Below are 21,447 nucleotides of genomic sequence, written 5' to 3' on the forward strand. Positions count from 1 at the left end.
TGCCCCACAGCACAGCACCCTGTCGCTCTAATCACATCTACCACTCTTTTTCACTCTCATTACTACAGTCATATTGGCTTCCATGCTATCTATTAAAAAAAAAAAGTTAAGAATGTTTCCACTTTGCACTTGCTGTTCCATTTTCCAGATATTATATAAATCACTCTCGTTTCCTGCATGTCTCTGCTGAAATGACTTCTTTTCAGATAGGCCTTCTCAGAACACTGCATAAAAAAGCAGTCTCCCCAACTTTCTGTCACTCTGCTTTATTTTTCTCAAAGTATTTACTACCACCTGACATATTTGCTTTTTCACTTTCTGTGTCCCCTGGCTAAAATAAAAGTTTTTTGAGGTTATAAGCCTTATCTATTTGTTTGTCACTTATTTTGCAGTGCCAACCCAGATTGCTTAAGACGAGCACACAGCAGATACTCTGTAAACTTTTGCTGAGCGAATGAGCTAATGAATATAGTGCTATGGTTTGTATGTTTGTCCCCTCCACATCTCATGTTGAAATGTGATCCCCTTGTTGGAAGTGGCGCCTGATAGGAGGTGTTTGGGTCATGGGTAGTTAGTGCCATCCTTCCAGTAGTTACAGCCTGCAAAATGGTGAGCCAAATAAAACTCTTTCTTTATAAATCACCGAGTCTCTGGTATTCCTTTATAGTAACCCAAATGGCCAAAGACAACAAGATTGCCCAAAGCTGTTATTTTCAGTATCACTAATAAGTATTTTTTTAAATGTTAAAAACAACACAAACTTCAAATTCTCCAACTCAATTGCAACCCAAAGTACATTACATTTGAAGAAGAAATTCCCACTTAGAAGGGTTCAGAAAAGGAAATTATAAGTATAAAGTAGTTGGAATATGTTATTTGTTTTACTTCTGTTTCCATATTATAATCTATGATTAATTAGGCTCAAGTCACATATCTCTTTAAATTTTATAGCTATACTAGTGTCCCCTGATACTTCTACTACAACATTCCTGAATTCATAAAGAGTTTAGAAAGATACTTTCTTTCCTAATAATGGCAAGCTATGCAACTAAAATGAGATTCTGTAATCATTTGGGGAATCAACATGCAAGAATCTCAGCAGTTCTTTCTTATACTAGGGTCTAAATTAAACAAACAAACAATAAGAAGATAGCCTCACTGCTGCCTCCATTGCACAGCTGGGTTTTTTTTTTTTTTGCCGTTGTTGCGTTTTTGTTTTTAAAAAAAGGCCTAGTAGAGTCAAAGGTGTTAACACCATTCCTTGTCTAACAGTTAATTACCAAAGGACAGAGGATGCTTTTAGTAAATAAGGAATCCAAAAGCTATCTATTCATTTGGGCTTCTGCTGACAATATTTTCTCAACTTTTTTGAAACTACTAACTCTTTGAGGGGAGATTACTACAGAAATACAACTAGATTTTTTTCTTTTAACTTGCATGGTTTTGACTTAAAGTTGTTACAAATGCTTTCTTACACCATTCACTTTTAGAGAGTACAGATAAGAATTCTAAATTAGTAAACAGGGACAGTATATTTCTTGGCATCATGAATGTAAACAATTTCAGCTCATCTCTCTGAAACTCTGTACAATCACTGTCAACTACACCTAGCAATGCTGAAACCAAGTGGACCATCAGTTTCCAGTCTGATGAGAAACTATTAGAAAGGCTAAAGAGAAGTTAGTTGTGTTTTAATTGTTGTTGTTGCTTGTTTCAGTTTGTTATTTTAAGTATTGTAAGTCTGATAGGCAGAAAGGTCATACTACCACTTCTCCCTGTTCAGAATGCATCTGGAGAACAGTATTCAACTTGAACACTGCAGTTATTAATGGTGGCACTGACAAACTAGAGAGCAAGGCAGAGAACAGAAAACAAGATAGTGAGACACTACAAATCTGTGCACGATGGCAGCTCAAAGAGCTGGAAAGAAGATGCCTAGAAAGAGAGTCCAGTGTGAACACCTACCTCAAATATTTGATCAGCAGATCTAAGAAACCTAAAAGGTATTTATACCATGGATTCCAAAGGGAGGAAAAAAAGCACTATTAAGCATTTCAAAGAAACAGTTTTCAGCTCCATATGTGAAATATTTTCACAACAAATAAAGCATTCTAAAGCTAAAACTGGTGTCTCATGAGAAAGCAAGTTTCCCTATCATCTAAATTGTTTAAGAAGAAGCTAAACAACTATTATTTAATATGGATGTTTACAAAAGGGTTTCTTACTCAAACAGAGGATTCTGTCTTTGATAACATTACAGTCTTTTTCATCTGAAATATCTATAAAGAGTCCTTTAAGAGTAAATGCCAGGGTAAACAAAAAAAAAAGTCCACAAACCTAAGACCCAACAGGCCTAGAAAACACGCTCTCTTTATTTTTTTCTCCACATACCCGTGATTGGTCCCTTACATAATGGCTCTTCCATTCTCATCACATTTCCATTACCTTGGTAGTGGCCTTAAAAACCTCAAATTCATCAACAACCTCTTATCTCTGAGAACTGAGACCATCTGTGTCAATATGACTTAGTAGTTTGTTCAAGGAAATCTTTGCCTGGCAAAGATAAGACTATAAACCAAAAAAATAACCTACTGTTTGCTTCAAGACATTTTCACAGATCAATTTATCAGAGACAATAGTCCAAACACCTGGATAAACAGCTTACTTTAAGACTCTTGCCTCAGTGTCAACAAACCTAAACTGTTCCATCACAGAATTTGCCTAATCCACATAAACTGCCTGTCTTAAAAAGCCCACCTTAAACCATTTAAGCCCATATCCCACAGCCCTATTAATATCCTTCTTCTACTTCTTCCTTCTAAAACACTGCGAAGTTTTTCGTACTGTAGTTAAATTCTAATACATTTTTTGGCTTTGCTTTACTAACAGATTGATGACACTGTGGGGAATTCAACATCTCCATGCACCTACTTCTATACTGAACCACCAAAAAACCCCCAAACCCAAAAGAGCTACTGTATCGACTAAAACATTAACTTCCTTCCTGAAACACTACTCATTTTTTTTTTTTTTTTTGTACTTTAGGTTCTGGAGTACATGTGCAGATCATGCAGGATTGTTGCATAGGTACATACATGGCAAGGTGGTTTGCTGCCTCCGTCCCGCCCATCCCCGATACCTGGCATTTCTCCCCACATTACCCCTTCCAACCTCCTCACCCCCCACTGTCCCTCCCCTAGGCCCCCATAACAGATCCCAGTATGTGATGCTTCCCTCCCTGTGTCCACATGTTCTCATTGTTCAACACCTGCCTATGAGTGAGAACATGCGGTGTTTGATTTTCTGTTCTTGTGTCAGTTTGCTGAGAATGATGGTTTCCAGATTCATCCATGTCACTATAAACAAGAAAAACTTTTTTTATGGCTGCATAGTATTCCATGGTGTATATGTGCCACATTTTCTTTGTCCAGTCTATCACTGATGGGCATGTGGGTTGTTTCCAGGTCTTTGCTATTGTAAACAGTGCCGTGATGAACATATGTGTGCATCAAAACACTCTTATTATTCTACAGCTTAAAAATTTTTAAACTAAAAAGTACACACACACAGTATTTTACAAATCATCTTCAATTTCAAAAACATGTTTCTTAAGTAAAACTATCCAGACACATACTATGTGATTCTTTTTATGGGAACTTCAAGCATAGGCGAGGTAATCTATGGTGATAAAAATCGTTAACAGTGGATTCCTATGAGGAATGGCGGATATACAAGCAAGAGGCCCTGAAGAAATGTTTATTCCCCCTGGGGGAATAAAAAGGTTTTATATTGATTATTACAGGGAAATATATACTTATTAAAATATGCATTTATGATCTGTGTATTACATAATTTACACATTTTATTTCTAAAACATTTTTTTAAAGTCCATTTAAGATTTCTAATTCCAGACAAGTTGGATGTACTTGTATCTGTCCCTCTGATTAAATAGTGCCAAATACCCTGGACATCACATATAAAACAAACATAAGAAGATTCAGAAAGGAAGAGAGAAGAAAGCATATGGAACAGGGACCTCAGGACTAACACAACAATGATTTTCACTTCATATATCCCAGACTGGATGATACTGGAGAAACCGGCAGCCAGAAAGCCCAACAGGCAAAGCTCCCCGACCCCAAAAGAAGCTCCAGCCATTCTCCCTAGCCAAAGGACCAGAAAAGGGGACAACATTCTCTTTCAGACAAACACTGAAATAGACATTTGTCTCTGTTATACAAACAACTTCTTAGGTAACTACCCAAAACCACTCTTGTTTAAATCATTCCGTGATTTCCTACTGTTCAGATGATTAGGAGCAAATTATCACAAAGCTTTCAAGGTCCTTCATAATCTAGCAACAAATTATCTTTCCAGTCTCACTTCTCAAGTCTCACAGGCACTAACCACATCAAATTATACTCTGTTACCTGAACAAGACATATGGCCTTTGTCCACTTTGTCCTATCTTTCCGACTGCCCATTAAGTGAAGAAATTTAATTTTTTTACTACAATATCCAGACTAAGGAAAAGCCTCTTTCACTCCTACTGTGTTCACATAGCACTTTGCTTATATTAAAATTATAGCTAGTCTCAAACTCTATCAAAAATTAACTGTATAATCACCTGCAGCCCTGAATACATTGTGAACTTCACAAACACAGGAACTGAGCCCAAAATACTGTTACATCCCCAGAGCTACACAGAGAGAACAGCACACAGCAGTTATTCATTGAATTGAATTAAATAAATGACTTGAAGTGTAAGTATATCAGGTGGAAAGATAAACTTCACTTTTTTTCTGAGTCAGTGCCACTGGCTTTCTGGACTCAGAGCTTATTTGGAGTTGAAATGTATTTGGACTCTTAGAATTTCATACCCTAAGCTGCGTAATCTTGTCCTGTTTTCAATCTAAAGAACAGGCAAAGAACAAGGTATTTAATCTCTACAACTAATAATAGAGTCTATTCAAAAGTAGATAATCAAGATTATAAAAGGGTTCTAATACTGCAATATTGGAATGCCCTTTCTGCTGACTCAAGTCCTGTTTATTAATAAATGGGCTAGCGAGACATTATATAGAGGATTTAGTTGACGCTTATATAATTTTTGCTTATATAGCACTTGTTGAAAGGACGATCACTTGGTCTAAAAAAAAATCTATTTTAAAAGTTCTATTTAACCTCTAAGTGCTTTATAAAACACTGAATTATATTTTTCCCGTACTCTGCCTAAAAAAGTCTATACTCTTTGTAAACTGCAGTAAGTCTAACTAGCAACAAAGTATTCCAATGGCTTTTCACTCTTGTTATACAACTTCCTCATCTTTCCAGCTCATATTAGAGTGAAAATGCCATGTGATATCAGTATCTAAAGTTGATTAGAAAATACAACTATTAATTAATAAGGAAATAAATTTCTGCATGTAATCTTTTTCTTGGAGCAAACAGCATTTTTAAAAGTCACGTCAATTATATCAGGCCATATTATCATTGTTGATGCTAGGTTTTGAATACTGACAGCTGCACACTTAAAAAAAAAGCCAAGAAGTCTATTTTACTACCATCAATGAATGGTACAGAGAGAGCAAGAAAGACTAATGAGCGTGAGAGAGAGGCAAGTCTAAAAGTCTGAAAGTTTCAGAACTATGGTGAATGAAAGTGCTAGGAGAAAATGAAAACCACTTTTTCTAAAATGAGAATGCCTTTAGTAATGACTTAATAACCAGCAATGAAGTATACATTACGATTCACTGAAGAGTTGTTACAGTTAAATGATTGCTAGTTATATTTAAAGTGTATTTTAATAAAAACTTAATTTAAAATAGGCTGAAGGTGGCTGAGCATGGTTGGCTCACCCCTGTAATCCCACCACTATGGCAGCCCAATGTGGGAGTATCCCTTGAGGTCAGGAGTTCAAGACCAGCCTAGCTGACATAGCAAGACCCTGTCTCTCCAAAAAGTTTTAAAATTAGTTGGATGTGGTGGCAAGCACCTGCGGTCCCAAGTACCAAGGAGGCAGAGGCGGGAGGATGGCTTGAGCCTAAGATTCTGAAGTTAAAGTGAGCTGTGATCACACCACTGGACTCCAGCCTGTGCCACAGAAGGAGACCCTGTCTCAAAAAAAAGAGGGTGGTCCATGCTTTCAGATCTTAATCTGTTAACTGCTAAGCAAACTGTAGTAAATAATGGTTTCTATTTATAGCAATAGAAGAGCATAATGAAGATGTATCACAGTCAAACATATAAAAAATTTTCACCTAGTAATGAGAGAATGGCACAGGAAAAAAATATCTTAAATATCTAATATTGTCATATACTATAATTACATAATAGCAAATATTCTGAGATGTGATAGTATAAAAAATTTAGGTGGTGTACATGTAATAGTATAAACAATTTAGGTGGTGTAGATGTGATACATAAACAATTTAGGTGGTGTAGATGTAATATATAAACAATTTAGGTGGTGTAGATGTAATATATAAACAATTTAGGTGGTGTAGATGTAATATATAAACAATTTAGGTGGTGTAAAGAAGAGATTACCTTGATAACATAATGAAAACATTTCTACTCCACAAAGGAGGTTTGAGACAGTCTCATATAATGGGAAAAGCATTCCTGAAGTGTAAGTTGAGTTTATATTTTGAACCTTAAACTATAACTTAAAGATTTAGTAAGCATATAAACTGAAAATCAAGTCTCAGATATAATATATGATTACTATTTATTTCATAATTAACTGTTTTCATTCTTTTAGTGAAATAAATTGTAAAGTCACCCAACTTACAGAGCTTTCAACAGATTTTTGCAGAATTTGATGTACAACACAATAATTGTATTTCTTGGCAAAATAAAATGTTGCTTTTCACAGTAATTGCTTCTCTGGGAGAGAATTACAGCATTTTTGCATTATTAACACAACAGCTTTGCTAGATATCTATTATAAAATTCATTTTAGGAAAAAGCTTACTTTGAATATTATAAACTTCAATATGTTTTAAGTTTCATCTTAAGGGATAAAAGAGTACAAGTTATAGTAAAGAAAATCAATATTTTAAATTGTTTTAAAAATTTTATGGTATATATTAACTTTGTGTTTCAACACACAGTTCGGAGTAAACCAAATTAAATATATTTCAGATAAGTACAAAACTTTTCAAAGATATTAAGCTCCAATATAACCTGTATAAAGTAATTTATTAACTAGACTAAATACTGATACCAATAGCTAGAAATAATTTCATAAATAACCTTTGTATTGTATATAGTAAAGTCTCCTAGTTACTTTGTAAATCAAAATAAATATGAAACAATTTCTCAGGTTACTCCAAAATCAGGCTTTACATTTTATAAATACCTAGGAAAACACAGGCAGCATTATGACCTAATAAGATAACAAAATGTACATAACCTATTAGGTCTGGTCATTTTACATGCACTTTCTTTGGCTCATTCTTTCATTCAGCAAGTTTGTGCAGCCTTATGGAGAGGATTATAAAGATGGGTAAAATTCTGATTCTGTGGTCAAGATATCTGCATTTGAGAAAGCTGTCGTAGACTCCCCAGCATTGGCCCTTTCATAAAGACAGCCAAAACCTACCAAAATCTCTGGTATAGAGCAAAGGTGGTGCTAGGAGGAAAGTCTACAGCCCTAAACGCCTATATCAAAAAAGTCAGAAAGAACACAACAGATCACCTAAGGTAACACCTCAAGGAACTAGAGAAACAAGAACAAATCAAACACAAATTCAGCAGAAGAAAGGAAATGACCAAGATCACAGCAGAACTAAATGAAATTGAAACAAACAAACAAAAAATACAAAAGATAAATGAACCAAAAAGCTGATTCTTTGAAAATATAAATAAAACTGATACACTATTAGCAAGATTAACCAAGAAAAATAAAGACAATCCAAACAAGCTCAGTAAAAAAATAAATAAAATAATAATAATAGCAAAGACTCATAACTAACCCAAATGTCCATCAATAATAGACTGGATAAAGAAAATGTGGCACATACACACCATGGAATACTTTGCAGCCATGAAAAAGAATGAGATCGTGTCCTTTGCAGGGACATGGATGAAGCTGGAAGCCATCATTCTCAGCAAATTAACACAGGAACAGAAAACCAAACATTGCATATTCTCACTCATAAGTGGGAGTTCAACAATGAGAACACATGGACTCCGGGAGGGGAACAACATACACAGGGGCCAAGGGCCTGACGGGAGGTGGGGGGAAAGGGAGGGAGAGCATTAGGACAAATAGCGAATAAATGCAAGGCTTAAAACCTAGATGATGGGTTGACAGGTGCACCAAACCACCATGGCACGTGTATACCTGTGTAACAAATATGCACATTCTGTACGTGTATCCTGGAACTTTAAAATAAAATAAACAGAAAAACTGCCAAAAAAAAATGAAATGAAATGGGAGATATTACAACTGACACCACTGAAATACAAAAGATCATTCAAGGCTAATGTGAACACCTTTACGTGCCTAAACTAGAATACCTAAAAGAGATGGATAAATTCCTGGAAAGATGCAACCCTCCTAGCTTACTTGATACCCTCAACAGACCAATAAGAAGCAGCAAGACTGAAATGGTAATTAAAAAATTACAAACAAAAAAAAAGCCCAGGACCAGAAGGATTCACAGCAGAATTCTACCAGACATTCAAAGAAGAATTGGTACCAATCCTACTGACAGTATTCCACAAGCTGTAGAAATTCGGAATCCTCCCTAAATCATTCTATGAAGCCAATATCACCCTAATACCAAAACCAAGAAAGAACATAACCTAAAAAGATACAGCTGATGAACATATATGCAAAAATCCTTAACAAGATACTGAACCCAACAACGTATCAAACAGATAATCCACCTGAACAGATGATCAAGTGGGTTTCATACCAGGGATGCTGGGATCCAGGCACACAGTGCAAGCTATCAGTGGATCCACCACTCTGGTGTCTCAAGGATGGTGGCCCTCTTCTCACAGCTCCATTAGGCAGTTCCCCAGTAGGGACTCTGTGTGAGGGGTTTGACCCCACATTTCCCTTACGCACTGCCCTAGAAGTTCTTAATGAGCACCCCACCCCTGCAGCAAACTTCTGCCTTGACATCCAGGTGTTTCCATATAGCCTCTGAAATGTAGGCAAAGGTTGTCAAACCTCAATTCTTGACTGCTGTGCACCTGCAAGCTCAACACCACATGGAAGCTGCCAAGGCTTGGAGCTTGCACCCTTGGAAGCCACATCCCAAGCTGTACCTTGGCCCCTATCAGTCACAGCTGGAGCAACTAGGACACAAGTCACCAAGTCCCTAGGCTGCACACAGCACGAGGACCCTGAACCTGGCCCAGGAAGCCATTTTTCCCCCTAGGCCTCTAGGCTTGTGATGGGACTGACTGCCATGAAGACCTTTGGACATGCCCTGGAGACATTTTCCCCATTGTCTTGGAGATTAACATTAAGCTCCTTGTTGCTTATGCAAATTTTTGCAGCTGGCTTGAATTTCTCCTTAGAAAATGGGTTTTTCTTTTCTAACTAGTTGTCAGGCTGCAAATTTTTTTAGCTCTTATGCTCTACTTCCCTTATAAAACTAAATGCTTTTAATAGCACCCACATCACTTCTTGAATGCTTTGCTGCTTAGAAATTTCTTCTATCAGATACCCTAAATCATCTCTCTCAAGTTCAAAGGTCCATAGATCTCTAGGGCAGGGGCAAAATACCACCAGTCTCTGCTAAATATAACAAGAGTCACCTCTGCTCCAGTTCCCAACATGTTCCTCATCTCCATTTGAGACTACCTCACCCTGCATTTCATTTTCCATATCATTATCAGCATTTTGGTCAAAGCCATTCAACAAGTCTCCAGGGAGTTCCAAACTTTTCCACATTTTCCTGTGTTCTTCTGAGCCCCCCAAACTTTTCCAACCTCTGCCTGTTACCTAGTTCCAAAGTCACTTCCACATGTCAGGATAGAATTTCAACAGCACCCCACTCTACCAGTACCAATTTACGGTTTTATTCCGTTTTAACACTGCTGATAAAGAAATACCCACAACTGGGAAGAAAAACAGGTTACTGGATTTATAGTTCCATGTGGCTGGGGAGGCCTCACAATCATGGCAGAAGGCAAGGAGGAGAAAGTCGTATCTTACATGGATGGTGGCAAGAAAGAGTTAATTCAGGGAACTCCTCTTTATAAAACCATCAGGTCTCATGAGACTTATTAACTATTATAAGAATAGCATGACAAAGACTTGCCCCCATGATTCAATTACTTCTCACTGGGTCCCTCCCATGGCATCTGGAAACTGTGAGAGTTAAAATTCAAGATGAGATTTGAGTGGGGACACAGCCAAACTATATCAGAGAGCGCTAACCATGTACTCTCCAGTGCCCAGTCTTCCCAATGACACCACCACTGCACTGACACTAGTGGCCTCCCCCACAACACTGCGCTGCCATTGCTGCCAGTGTGAATGGAAGGCACCAGTTCCATGCCCAAAAGATGTCTGCCCTGTTATGACACGGTCAATGGTATAAACATATGCTTGGATGCCAGCACACCTGCACACCAGTGCCTCAGCCTGGCCAGTGGGCATGCATTCCACCAGGACGCCGATGCTGCTGGCATGAGTGAACCAGCACAAACACCACTGCCACCTTCCCATGAAGCACTTTGGCTAACACCACCCGTGGGAGTGTTGTGACCAGCAATCTGGGAACAACTCAGTCCCTCCAGTAACCAGGAGGGACAAGAGAACAAATCTAGGTCCTGAAACCAGTCCCCCAGAGTTAGGGCATGCAGCTCAGGAGTCCTGAGCTAAGCCATGGCCCTCCAAACCTTCCAGAAACAAAGCCAGTCAACCAAACCCATTTTCTACCATAATCAAGGCCCCAAGGACATCAAAGAGGATAAAAGAACAAAAAACTCATACAAAGGATGGTAACTTCAAAGACTGAAGGAACATCAGCCCACAAAGATAAGAACAAACCAGCACAAGAACTATGGCAATCAAAAGCTGGAGTGTCTTCTTACCTCCAAATGACCATACTAGTTGCCCAACAACAGGTTTTTTTTGTTTTTTGAGATTGAGTTTCCCTCTTGTTGCCCAGGCTAGAGTGCAACAGCATGATCTTGGCTCACTACAACCTCCGTCTCCCAGGTTCTAGTGATTCTCTTGCCTCTGCCTCCTGAGTGGCTGGGGTTACAGATGCATGCCACCATTCCTGGCTAATTTTATATGTTTAGTAGAGATAGGGTTTCACCATGTTGGCCAGGCTGATCTCAAACTCCTGACCTCAGGTGATCTGCCCACCTCAGCTTCCCAAAGTGCTAGGATTACAGGCATGCGCCACCGTGCCTGGCCAACATGGTTCTTAACCAGGCTGAAATACAGAAATACAATTAAGAATATGGACAGAAATGAAGATCATCAAGTTTCATCATGGTGATCAATGAAGATCATCAAGACAAAGGTGAAACCCAGTCCAAGGATACTAAGGAATACAATAAAATGATACAGGAGATGAAAGACAAAATGGCTATTTTAACAAAGAATCAAACTGAGCTGATAGAGATGAAAAACTCAAAGAATTTCAGAATACAACTGCCAGTATTAACAGCAGAATTGAACAAGGTACGGAAAGAACCTCAAAGGTCAAAGACTGGCTATCTGAAATAACTCAGTCAGGTAGAAATGAAGAAAAAACAATAAAGAAGAATGAACAGAATCTCTGTAAAATATGGGATTATATAAAGGGACCAAATCTACGACTCATTGGTATCCGTGAAAGGGAGAGAAAACAAACAACATGGGAAGTGTATTTCAGGATATCATCCATGAAAATTTCATCAAACTTGCTAGAGAGGCCAACATTCAGAGTCAGGAAACATTTCACAGAGAACTCCTGTGAAATGCTACACAAGATGACCATCCCAAGAAACACAATCATGAGATTCTCTAAGGTCAAAATAAAAGGAAAAAATGTTAAGGCAGGTAAAGAGAAGAAGAAGATCACCTATAAAGGGAACCGCTATAACACATAAAACAGTAGAAACCCTACAAGCCAGTAGAGACTGAGGACCTATATTCAGCAGTCTTAAAAAAAAAAAAGAATTTCCAACCAAGAGTTTTATATCCAGCCAAATTAATCTTCATTAGCAAAGTAGTAAGATCCTTTTCAGAAAGTAAATGCTAAGAAAATTCGTGACCATCAAAACCACCTTAAAAGAGGTTCTGAAGGGAGTGTGGTAAATGTGGAAAGAACAGACCGTTACTGGCCTCTACAAAAATATACTTAAATACATACACCAGTGACACTATAAAGTAACCACACAAACAAATCTGCATAATAACCAGCTAACAACAGCATGACAGGATCAAATCCACACATATCACTATCAACCTTGAATGTAAACAGGCTAAATGCCACAATTAAAAGGCACACAGTGGCAAGTTGAATGAAGAAGCAAGAGCCAATGATATCTTGTTTTCAACAGATCCATCTCACATACAATGACATCTATAGGCTTAGTGTGAAGAGATGGAGGGAAATCTAACAAGCAAATGGAAAACAGAAGAAAGCAGGGGTTAGTATTCTAATTTCAGACAAAACAGTCTTTAAAGCAACAAAGACAAGCCCTTTACATAGGGGTAAAGAGCTCAATTCAATGAGAGGACCTAAGTATCTTAAATATGTACACACCAACACAGGAACACACAGATGCATAAAACATGTTCATAGAGACCTATACAGAGACTTACATAACCACACAATCTAATAGTGGAAAACAAATAAGTTAGATTGGCCGCTAGCTAGACCACTAAAGAAAGAGAAAATATACAAATAAACTCAATCAGAAATGACAAAGGGGATGTTACCACTGACTCTATGGAGAAAAAAAAAAAAACCCTCAGAAACTACTACAAACAACTCTATGCATGCAAGCTAGAAAATCTAGAAGAAATAAATTCCTGGAAACATACAACCTCCCATGAATGAACCAGGAAGAAACTGAATCCCTGAACTGACCAATAGTGAGTTCTGAAATTGAATAAGTAATAAAGAGCCTAACAATAAGAAAAAGCCTAGGACCAGAAAGATTCAAAGCCAATTCTACTAGATGTATAAAGAAAAGTGGTAACATACCCACTGAAACTACTGCAAAAAAAAAAAAAGAGGAGGGGGTCTCCTCCTGAACCCATTCTATGAGGCCAGCATTATCCTGATACCAAAATCTGACAGAGAAACAATGAAACAAGAAAACTTCAGGCCAATATTTTTTATGAACATGGAGGCAAAAATCCTCAAGAAAATACTAGCAAACTAAATCCAGCAGGACATCAAAAAGTTAATCCACCATGATCAAGTAGCCTTCATCTCTGAGATGCAACACTGGTTCAACATACACAAATCAATAAATGTGATGTATAACATAAGCAAAACTAATAAAACAAACCGTATGTCCCAGGCATGGTGACTCATGCCTGTAATCCCAGTACTTTGGGAAGCCATGGTGGGTGGATCACTTGAGGCCAAGATTTCAAGACCAGCCTGCTCAACATGGTGAAACTCTGTCTCTACTGAAAATACAAAAATTAGCTGGGCACGGTGGTGAGCACCTGCAAGCCCAGCTACTTGGGAGGCTGTGGCATGAGAATCATTTGAAACCAGGAGGGAGAGGTTGCAGTGAGCCAAGATCACACCAATGCACTCCAGCCTGGGCAACAGAGCGAGACTCTGTCTCAAAAAAAAAAAAAACAAAACCAAAAAACAAAAAACAAACAAACACATGATCATCTTAATACATACAGGAGAAGCTTTCAATAAAATTCGATATTCTTTCACATTAAAAATTCTCAACAAAGCATACACTGAAGCAACATATTTAAAAAAAAAATACAGTCCTCTGTGAAAAACCCACAGCCAACATCATAGTGAATAGGCAAAAGCTGGAAGCATTCCCCTTGAAAGCTGGAACAAGATGATGCCTTCTCTCACTACTCCAATGCAACATAGTACTGTAAGTCCTAGCCAGAGAAAAATCAGGCGAAAGTATGAAATAAAAGGCACTCAAATAAAAAGAGAGGAAGTCAAACTATGTACAAGTCAAACTATGTACGTTTGCTGACAATATGACTCTATACCTAGAAAACCCCACAGTCTCTGTCCAAAAGCTCCTTGAGCTGATAAACAACTTCAGCAAAGTTTCAGGATAGTAAATTAATGTACAAAAATCAACAGTATTCCTATACACCAACAACATCCAATCTGAAAGCGAAATTAAGAATGTAATCCCATTGACAACTGCCACGAAAAGAATAAAATATTTAAGAACACAGATAATCAGGGAGGTGAAAGAACTCTAAAATCTTCACAATTATAAAACTCCGTTCAAAGAAAGCAGAGATGATACAAACAAATGGAAGAACATTCCGTATTCATAATTATGAAAAATCACTATAGTTAAAATGGCCATACTGCCCAAAAGCAATCTAGAAATTCAATGCTATTCCTATGAAACTACCAAGGGCATTCTTTAAAGAATTAGGAAAGGACAATTTTAAAATTCATATGATGAAACGAAAAAATAGCCAAGACAATCCTAAGCAAAATGGGCAAAGCTGGAAGCATTTGGCATTACCAGACTTCAAACTATACTGCAATGCTACAGTAACCATAACAGCATTGTACTGGTACAAATATATAGACACACACCCCATGGAACAAAATAAAGAGCCCAGAAGTAATGCTGCACACCTACAACTATCTGATCTTTGATAAACCTGACAAAAACAAATAATGTGGAAAATCTCGGATAACTGGCTAGCCATATGCAGAAGATTGAAACTGGACCCCTTCCTTATACCATACACAAAAATCAACTCAAGATGAATCAAAGACTTAAATGTAAAACCACAACTATAAAAACCTCAGAAGATAACCCAAGAAATACCGTTCTCGAGATAGGACCTGGCAGTTACTTTATGATGAAGACACTCAAATCAAGTGCAAGAAAAAGAAAAGTTGACAAATGGGTCATAATTAAATGGTTTCTGCACACCAAAAGCAGCTATGAACAGCATAAACGAACAACATACAGAATAGGATAAAGTGTTTGCGAATTACGCATCTGACAAAAGTCTAATATCCAGAATTTGCAAGAAACAAATAAGCAAAAAACAACTCCCTTTAAAAGTGGGCAAAGGACACAAACAGACACTTTTCAAAAGAAGACATACACATGGCTGGCCCACAAGCCTAAGAAGAAATGCTCTACACTGTTACTCATTACAGAAATGCAAATCAAAACCACAAAGAGATGCTACCTCATACCAATCAGAATGGCTACTAAGAAGACAAAATAGTAGATTTTGGCAAAGTTGTGGAGAAGAGGAAAGCTTATACACTGCTGGTGAAAGTGTACATTAGTCCTGCTAATATGGAAGGCAGTTTGGCGATTTCTCAAAGAACTTAAAACAGAAGTAATTACCATTTGATCCGGCAATCCTATTATCATGTATACACCCCCCCAAAATATAAATTGTTCTACCATAAAGACACATAGACATTTATGTGCATCATAGCACTATTCACAAGAGCAAAGAAATGGAATTAACCTACATGTCCATCAATGGTAGACCAGATAAAGAAAATGTGGCATATATATAACATGGACTATTAAGCAGCCATAAAAAAGAATGAGATCATGTGCTTTGCAGAAACATGAATGAAGCTGGATGCCATTATCCTAGTAAACTAATACAGGAACAGAAAACCAAATACAGCATGCTCTCATAAGTGGATGGTAAACACTGAGTAAACACAGACACAAAGAAGGGAACATCATCACCCAGTTGCTACCACAGCCATGATTGCCAGGCATGGTGTTGGTGGGTTGGTTAATTTGTCTCTTACCATTGGTGTCTGTGCCATTAAATTGCCCACCATGGCTGGATGCCACCATGGAGTAAAATCCATTTGGTGTCCCTGCTGGCACCCCTGGGGATCCTGTGCTGGGAATAGAGTGGCTGATGCCAGTGAAGAAGACCCAGCTATGGCCTTCTTGGCACAGCATGAGAGCCAGACTATGGGTATCAAGAACAACAAGGCCTTCAACATCCTGGATGGTGGTGCCCCTGGGCCCTAGCCACAGGCAAACACCTGGAAGTCCAGATGATGTTGGATTACCACCAGGAAAGTAATGGTCCAAGAGAAAATTATGCAACTATTTCACAAGTGGATCGATTGCCATCACAGCCTGAAAATATTTGCAAATGGAAAGAAGAGAAAATGGAATGTTTAGAAGCCCTTGCTGCCTATTCTCAGAAGCAACAAGCAGAGTAGAAAGAAAAAGGGATAAAGGAGCTAGAAGAGTGGTGGGCAAGGGATAAAGGATGAGCAACTACAGAAAACAAAAGCAAAAAACAGGGCAGAAGACTGTAAATGACATTGACGGGTGGTCCCCTGGCACTGCCGTATGACTGTAAACCCAAGTCCAGCCAGCAGGCCAAAGAGGTCTCCTGCATGCACTCAGTCGTCAACTCCCTCAAGCAGGCACCCCTGGTGCACTGACAAACCGCCCTTGGAAACACTACATCTGTATCTTAATACTACTCAGTGAAGTTCTTCAAAGTAAATGGATTAATTATGTTGAATTCTTTTGGACCAAACTATTTTGTGTTTACAGCTGATCATTTTTTGTGGTTGCATGTTTCCTTCATCTGTGTCCTCCTGTCATATAGAGAGGATGGGGAGGAGGAAAAGAAGAGAGGGAAGCCTCCTAACAGTAGTCTCAACCTGTGCTTTTGTGGATTATTCTGAGAATAAATTTCTATTTCAAACAAAAACAAAAAAACCAAAAAACAAAAGAAAGAAACAACAGATACTAGGGCCTACCTGAGGGTGCGGATCATAAAACTACCCATTGGTTACTATGTTGATTACCTGTGTAATGAAATAATCTGTATACCAAACCCCTGTGACACACAATTTAGCTATCTAACAGATCTACACTTGTACCCTTGAACCTAAAAGTTAAAAGAAAAATATTGAAGTGTTAGTTTTGGATGTTTATTTCATCTAAGGCTATGAAAAATTTATTAAAATCATTGACTAGCATTATATGGAATCAAAACCTAATAATGCTAACGATAAACATGCACTAAAAAGAGTTTTTCTGAGTTATTGAAATGTACATGATCTTATTTTGAAATTGTAGAGATATAAATGAAAAATGTTTTTTTCAGTCCTGAATGTATACAATCACGAATTATCATTAATATAATTGTACTCAACTTTATTGATGCAATGAAAATAATTTCTTTGTTTTTTTAAGACCATAAGACTCTTTCCTATGTACTACACAATTTTCCATATTTGGAAAAAATTTAAAGAATGTTAAAAAGTTAACAAGTAGTTTATCCCTTTCTCTGTGGGAGGACTGATTCTTCTCTTTTTGTTCTTATGCTTTCTCCTCTGATGTAGTATTTCTTCTTGTTACTTAGAGAATAATAACTGTATTAGATGAAGTTTGACATATTAAAATACATTCTCATTTTGTAGTTCTATAATCCCTCTGTGCATGTGGTTTTAATTACAAAGTACAAATAAGAATTAGCAGGAAAAACAATTTTTTCCTGATATCGTTAACACTTTGAAAGGCTGAAGATATGATTTGAGTTCCTATTTGCAAAGGAAGATTTCTTTATCTGTGCAGCATCATTTATTTAGTACCTATCATGTGTGAAGTAAGGGCACAAATCACATGGTCCTTCATTGTAATTAACTGCCAGGATCATAGGTAGGTAGCAATAGTTGAAAGTAAGTGTAAGAGCAGTCTAGGTTGTCAATCAAGATTCAGTCAGATTTAAGATCAAGAATGCATATAGTTAAAATGGTGACGCTGACAATTAAAACCAAGTGGAAAGAAAGAATGAAGCAGCAACAACAGATGCTAGAGACGAAGGCATGGAATTCTACCAAAGCCAACTAGACAGACACAAATATGAAAAAATAAAAAGTAATATAAAAATAAGGCAGAGTTTGAAAGAGGTCAGATGCAGTGTCATAGTCATAAAATGACATGGTGCTGAGGCAAAATTCTAAAACAATTCCAGCCTCTAGTATCATGCAACTCAGTAAGAAGCCAGGCTCTGAAGACTGAGACTTTAGGCTAACCTATATCATATTATACAACCCCATGAGCTCCATGATACATTCATACTACTAGTGCAAACAGATACCTAACAAATATGTTAATTGGATAGAAAAATAAAGGCATGAATAAATAAGAGGGAAGAATCTCAGTTCCAAATATTACCACCAAGATTTCTGTATATCCTTAATGTGTGCCAGTTGCTCTTGTCTTGCTGGGTTTTTTCATTTAAAATTTTCAGTACAATGTTAACATTCTTTTGTCTGATGGTATGAAGACTATAATAAAACTACTGAATGCCCTTTGCAAATATTTCTGCCGGACGTGGTAACTCATGCCTGTAATCCCAGTACTTTGGGAGGCCGAAGCGAGAGGAACATATGGTCAAGAGATCAAGACCATCCTGGCCAACATGGTGAAACTAAAAATACAAAAATTAGCTGGGCATGGTGGCATGTCCCTGAAGTCCCATCTACTCAGGAGGCTGAGGCAGGAGAATAGCTTGAACCCAGGAGGCGGAGGCTGCAGTGAGCCGAGATCGCACCACTGCACTCCAGCCTGGTGACAGAGCAAGACTCTGTCTCACCAAAAAGAAAAAAAAAAAAGAGAGAGAAAACAGAAAACATAATAATTACATTTAATCTAAATCAGTCTACATGATTTTTAACTTCTGACTAAACGAGATAGCATCCTTCATATCTCTCAAAGACCTAGCATGTGCAAAATCTCTGAGGCATGAAAGTATATAAAGTTGGATAACCTATAATATGGCTGCCTAAGACAAAGAAGAAGGTGCCTCAATGATAAATTTGAGACAAAAATCAGTAGGTCATTTTGCAAGAAAATGTTCTTGTACATGTAGAATATAACACTTAGTTTTACTCACAACTGAATTATAATGCAGTGATAATTTTTGGACTATATCTGGCAAATCCACAGAAATCCTTGGGCAATAGCTAAAATCCAAATCTTGAAAGTAAAATAACATATTTGTTCATGGTGGGAGTTATATACACATAAGCTTTATTTCATTAAATGCATTTTGTTACAGATGATTGCCTTTTAACAACAAATTGTTTTTATGTCCTGTATAATGATACATTTGTATAGGTTCCCTTTAGCTACACAATAATGACTGCTTTTGTGTTGACTTTCATGCTGTTAAGTGGACCATTAGTACTTGACTTGTGCCATTACATAACATCTTAGTAGTGACAAACTTGCAAATCAGCAAAGCATCGCACTGCCTGCACTATTAATTTTCTTTGTATTCTCCATATTCATTTACATTTAAGTTCAATGAAGAAACACTTCATCAATATCTTCAGGTTTTCCTAGATGTTTGATTTCACAATTAATATATGAAAATGTAAGCAAAGTCACTAACCTTACAAATACCACCAATTTTTCAAAAAAACTAACTAAGAACTAAATGAAGACCCAAAAAAATACTCCTGTCTTTCATTAAGCTTCGCAGGACCAATTTGCTTCAGTGCAGTTGGAAAATTAAGCTATTAAAGACAGAATAATTTCAGAGCTGATATAGGTTTGTTATTTATTGATTCTGTTGATTGTCACACACTATGTGCCATTCTAAGCAGTGTTTCCAAAAAGTATATGCTGTGGATGTTAAGGTCAATGTGAAGTAGAAATAAATGGCTCAGAGGACGGCAGTGAACACCACTTCTGAAAAATACAATTCAAAACACAGTCCTGTTAACAGAGCATTAATAATAAACTTTCTATTAAGAGAACAAATGATCTATCCATCTGTTTAAGAATTTTTAATCTTCAAGATGTCTAACTAGAAACAGCTGGTAACTGTCTACTCCACAAGAGGAACCAAAATATCAAATGAACCACCACACTCTGAATAAATGTTTTGTGAGAAAGCACTGAAAGTCAGTAGAGAGGAGATGCTGAGTGAAAGAGGGAGGAAGCTAGGAAGCACCTCAGAGTCGCTGGGCACCAGGACTGGCCCCGTCCCAAACCAGACCTAAAGAAGCAGTGAGTGAAGGAACTTCGGCACTACACTCCCACCACGTACCTTTGGGATCCAAGCTACAGGTTTCCCAAGACCCCAAAGACATTTTAACTGGCAGGGGAGCCCCCAGAGAATAGGCAGACGCACAGTTCAAACTTACATGCTTCCCAAAATGTTCTACTATGCAGTGCAGCTGCAGTGAAATGTGACCATAGGTGCCCATGCCCCAAGGCTTGCCATACTGTACTGAGTGGCTGTAGCTCCTGCTATCTGCTAGGCTGAAAGAAAGCAAGGCCACCACTGCTATGGCACCGGTGTACATCTGATCCATGTAACACTGTGCCCCTCCTAAGACTGTCTGCCTGAGTGATCTTGCAGAAGTGTGCTCTCAGCACAGCCTCCATTGCCCCATCTGAGTGTTTTGCTGGAGGCCTAGAAGCAGTCTGCCCTCCTGCAGCATAGCTGGTGCTTGACAGCGACAGGCTAGTATCCCTGGATCTGGTCCCAACTCCTTAGGACTTGAGCACACCACCCAGGGATACTAAGCTGAGATCTGTAGCTTTAGCTTGAGTAAGGAAGCAGCCCTCACTCTCAGAACACAAAGACTGTGGCATGGGCTCATGTGCTGACATCAGAGCTGGCTGGACATCCCTCCTTTCATAAGACCAGTCTGGGACAAGTGCAGCCCTGACAGCCAGCTGCACCTTCTTCCCCAGGGAGTCCCAAGGCATCAAATGCCTAGAATGGTGATCTGGGTGCAGAAGGCATAGGACAACCTTAGCTGGTTGGGCTTGCTCCTGGTGCAGACACTGGAGGGAGACCTGCCAGGTCAGGAGAACATAAGTTTGTCCAGCTGCCAGGCTAAAAATATACCAGTTGTACATGTGGTACCACTGTCCCGGTCGGTATTCTCTGCCCTTCACCTATTGCATCACCAGACTACCAGTGAACATACTCCACAACTCGCTCTGACTCTGGGAAGTACAGAGGAACAATGGGTTCCCAAGGAGTCTCCTGGACTGCTTCTAAGGGAGGGAGAAGCACAATCCATTAAAGCCTGCTCCCCACCAACCCCCAGGGCAAGGAAAACACTGGAAAGGCACCTGTAGTTAAAAAGGTTACCACCTAGGCTCAGAAACCAGAGAGGCAGTCGTATCTCGCCCCATGCCTTCCCTCCCCAGAGCATTATTGTGGATGCAGTGAAATAAAAAAGCAGAGTGTGCAACTAAGATCCTATTTGCAGGTCCGTATCTTCTAAGTATCATCTACTGGACTGC

At 38.3% G+C, this 21,447-nt stretch overlaps 1 protein-coding gene and 1 pseudogene across 7 annotated transcripts in view; one reads left to right on the plus strand and one right to left on the minus strand.

Moving 5' to 3' along the window:
- Window positions 1–21,447, minus strand: part of TUSC3 (tumor suppressor candidate 3) — a 205,419-nt gene that overhangs the window by 59,891 nt on the left and 124,081 nt on the right. The window lies entirely within an intron of this gene.
- On the plus strand, window positions 14,508–16,828 carry LOC108588014 (clathrin light chain A pseudogene; annotated as a pseudogene).

The sequence above is a fragment of the Callithrix jacchus genome, chromosome 13, assembly GCF_049354715.1.
Source record: "Callithrix jacchus isolate 240 chromosome 13, calJac240_pri, whole genome shotgun sequence".
Lineage (NCBI taxonomy): Eukaryota > Metazoa > Chordata > Mammalia > Primates > Cebidae > Callithrix > Callithrix jacchus.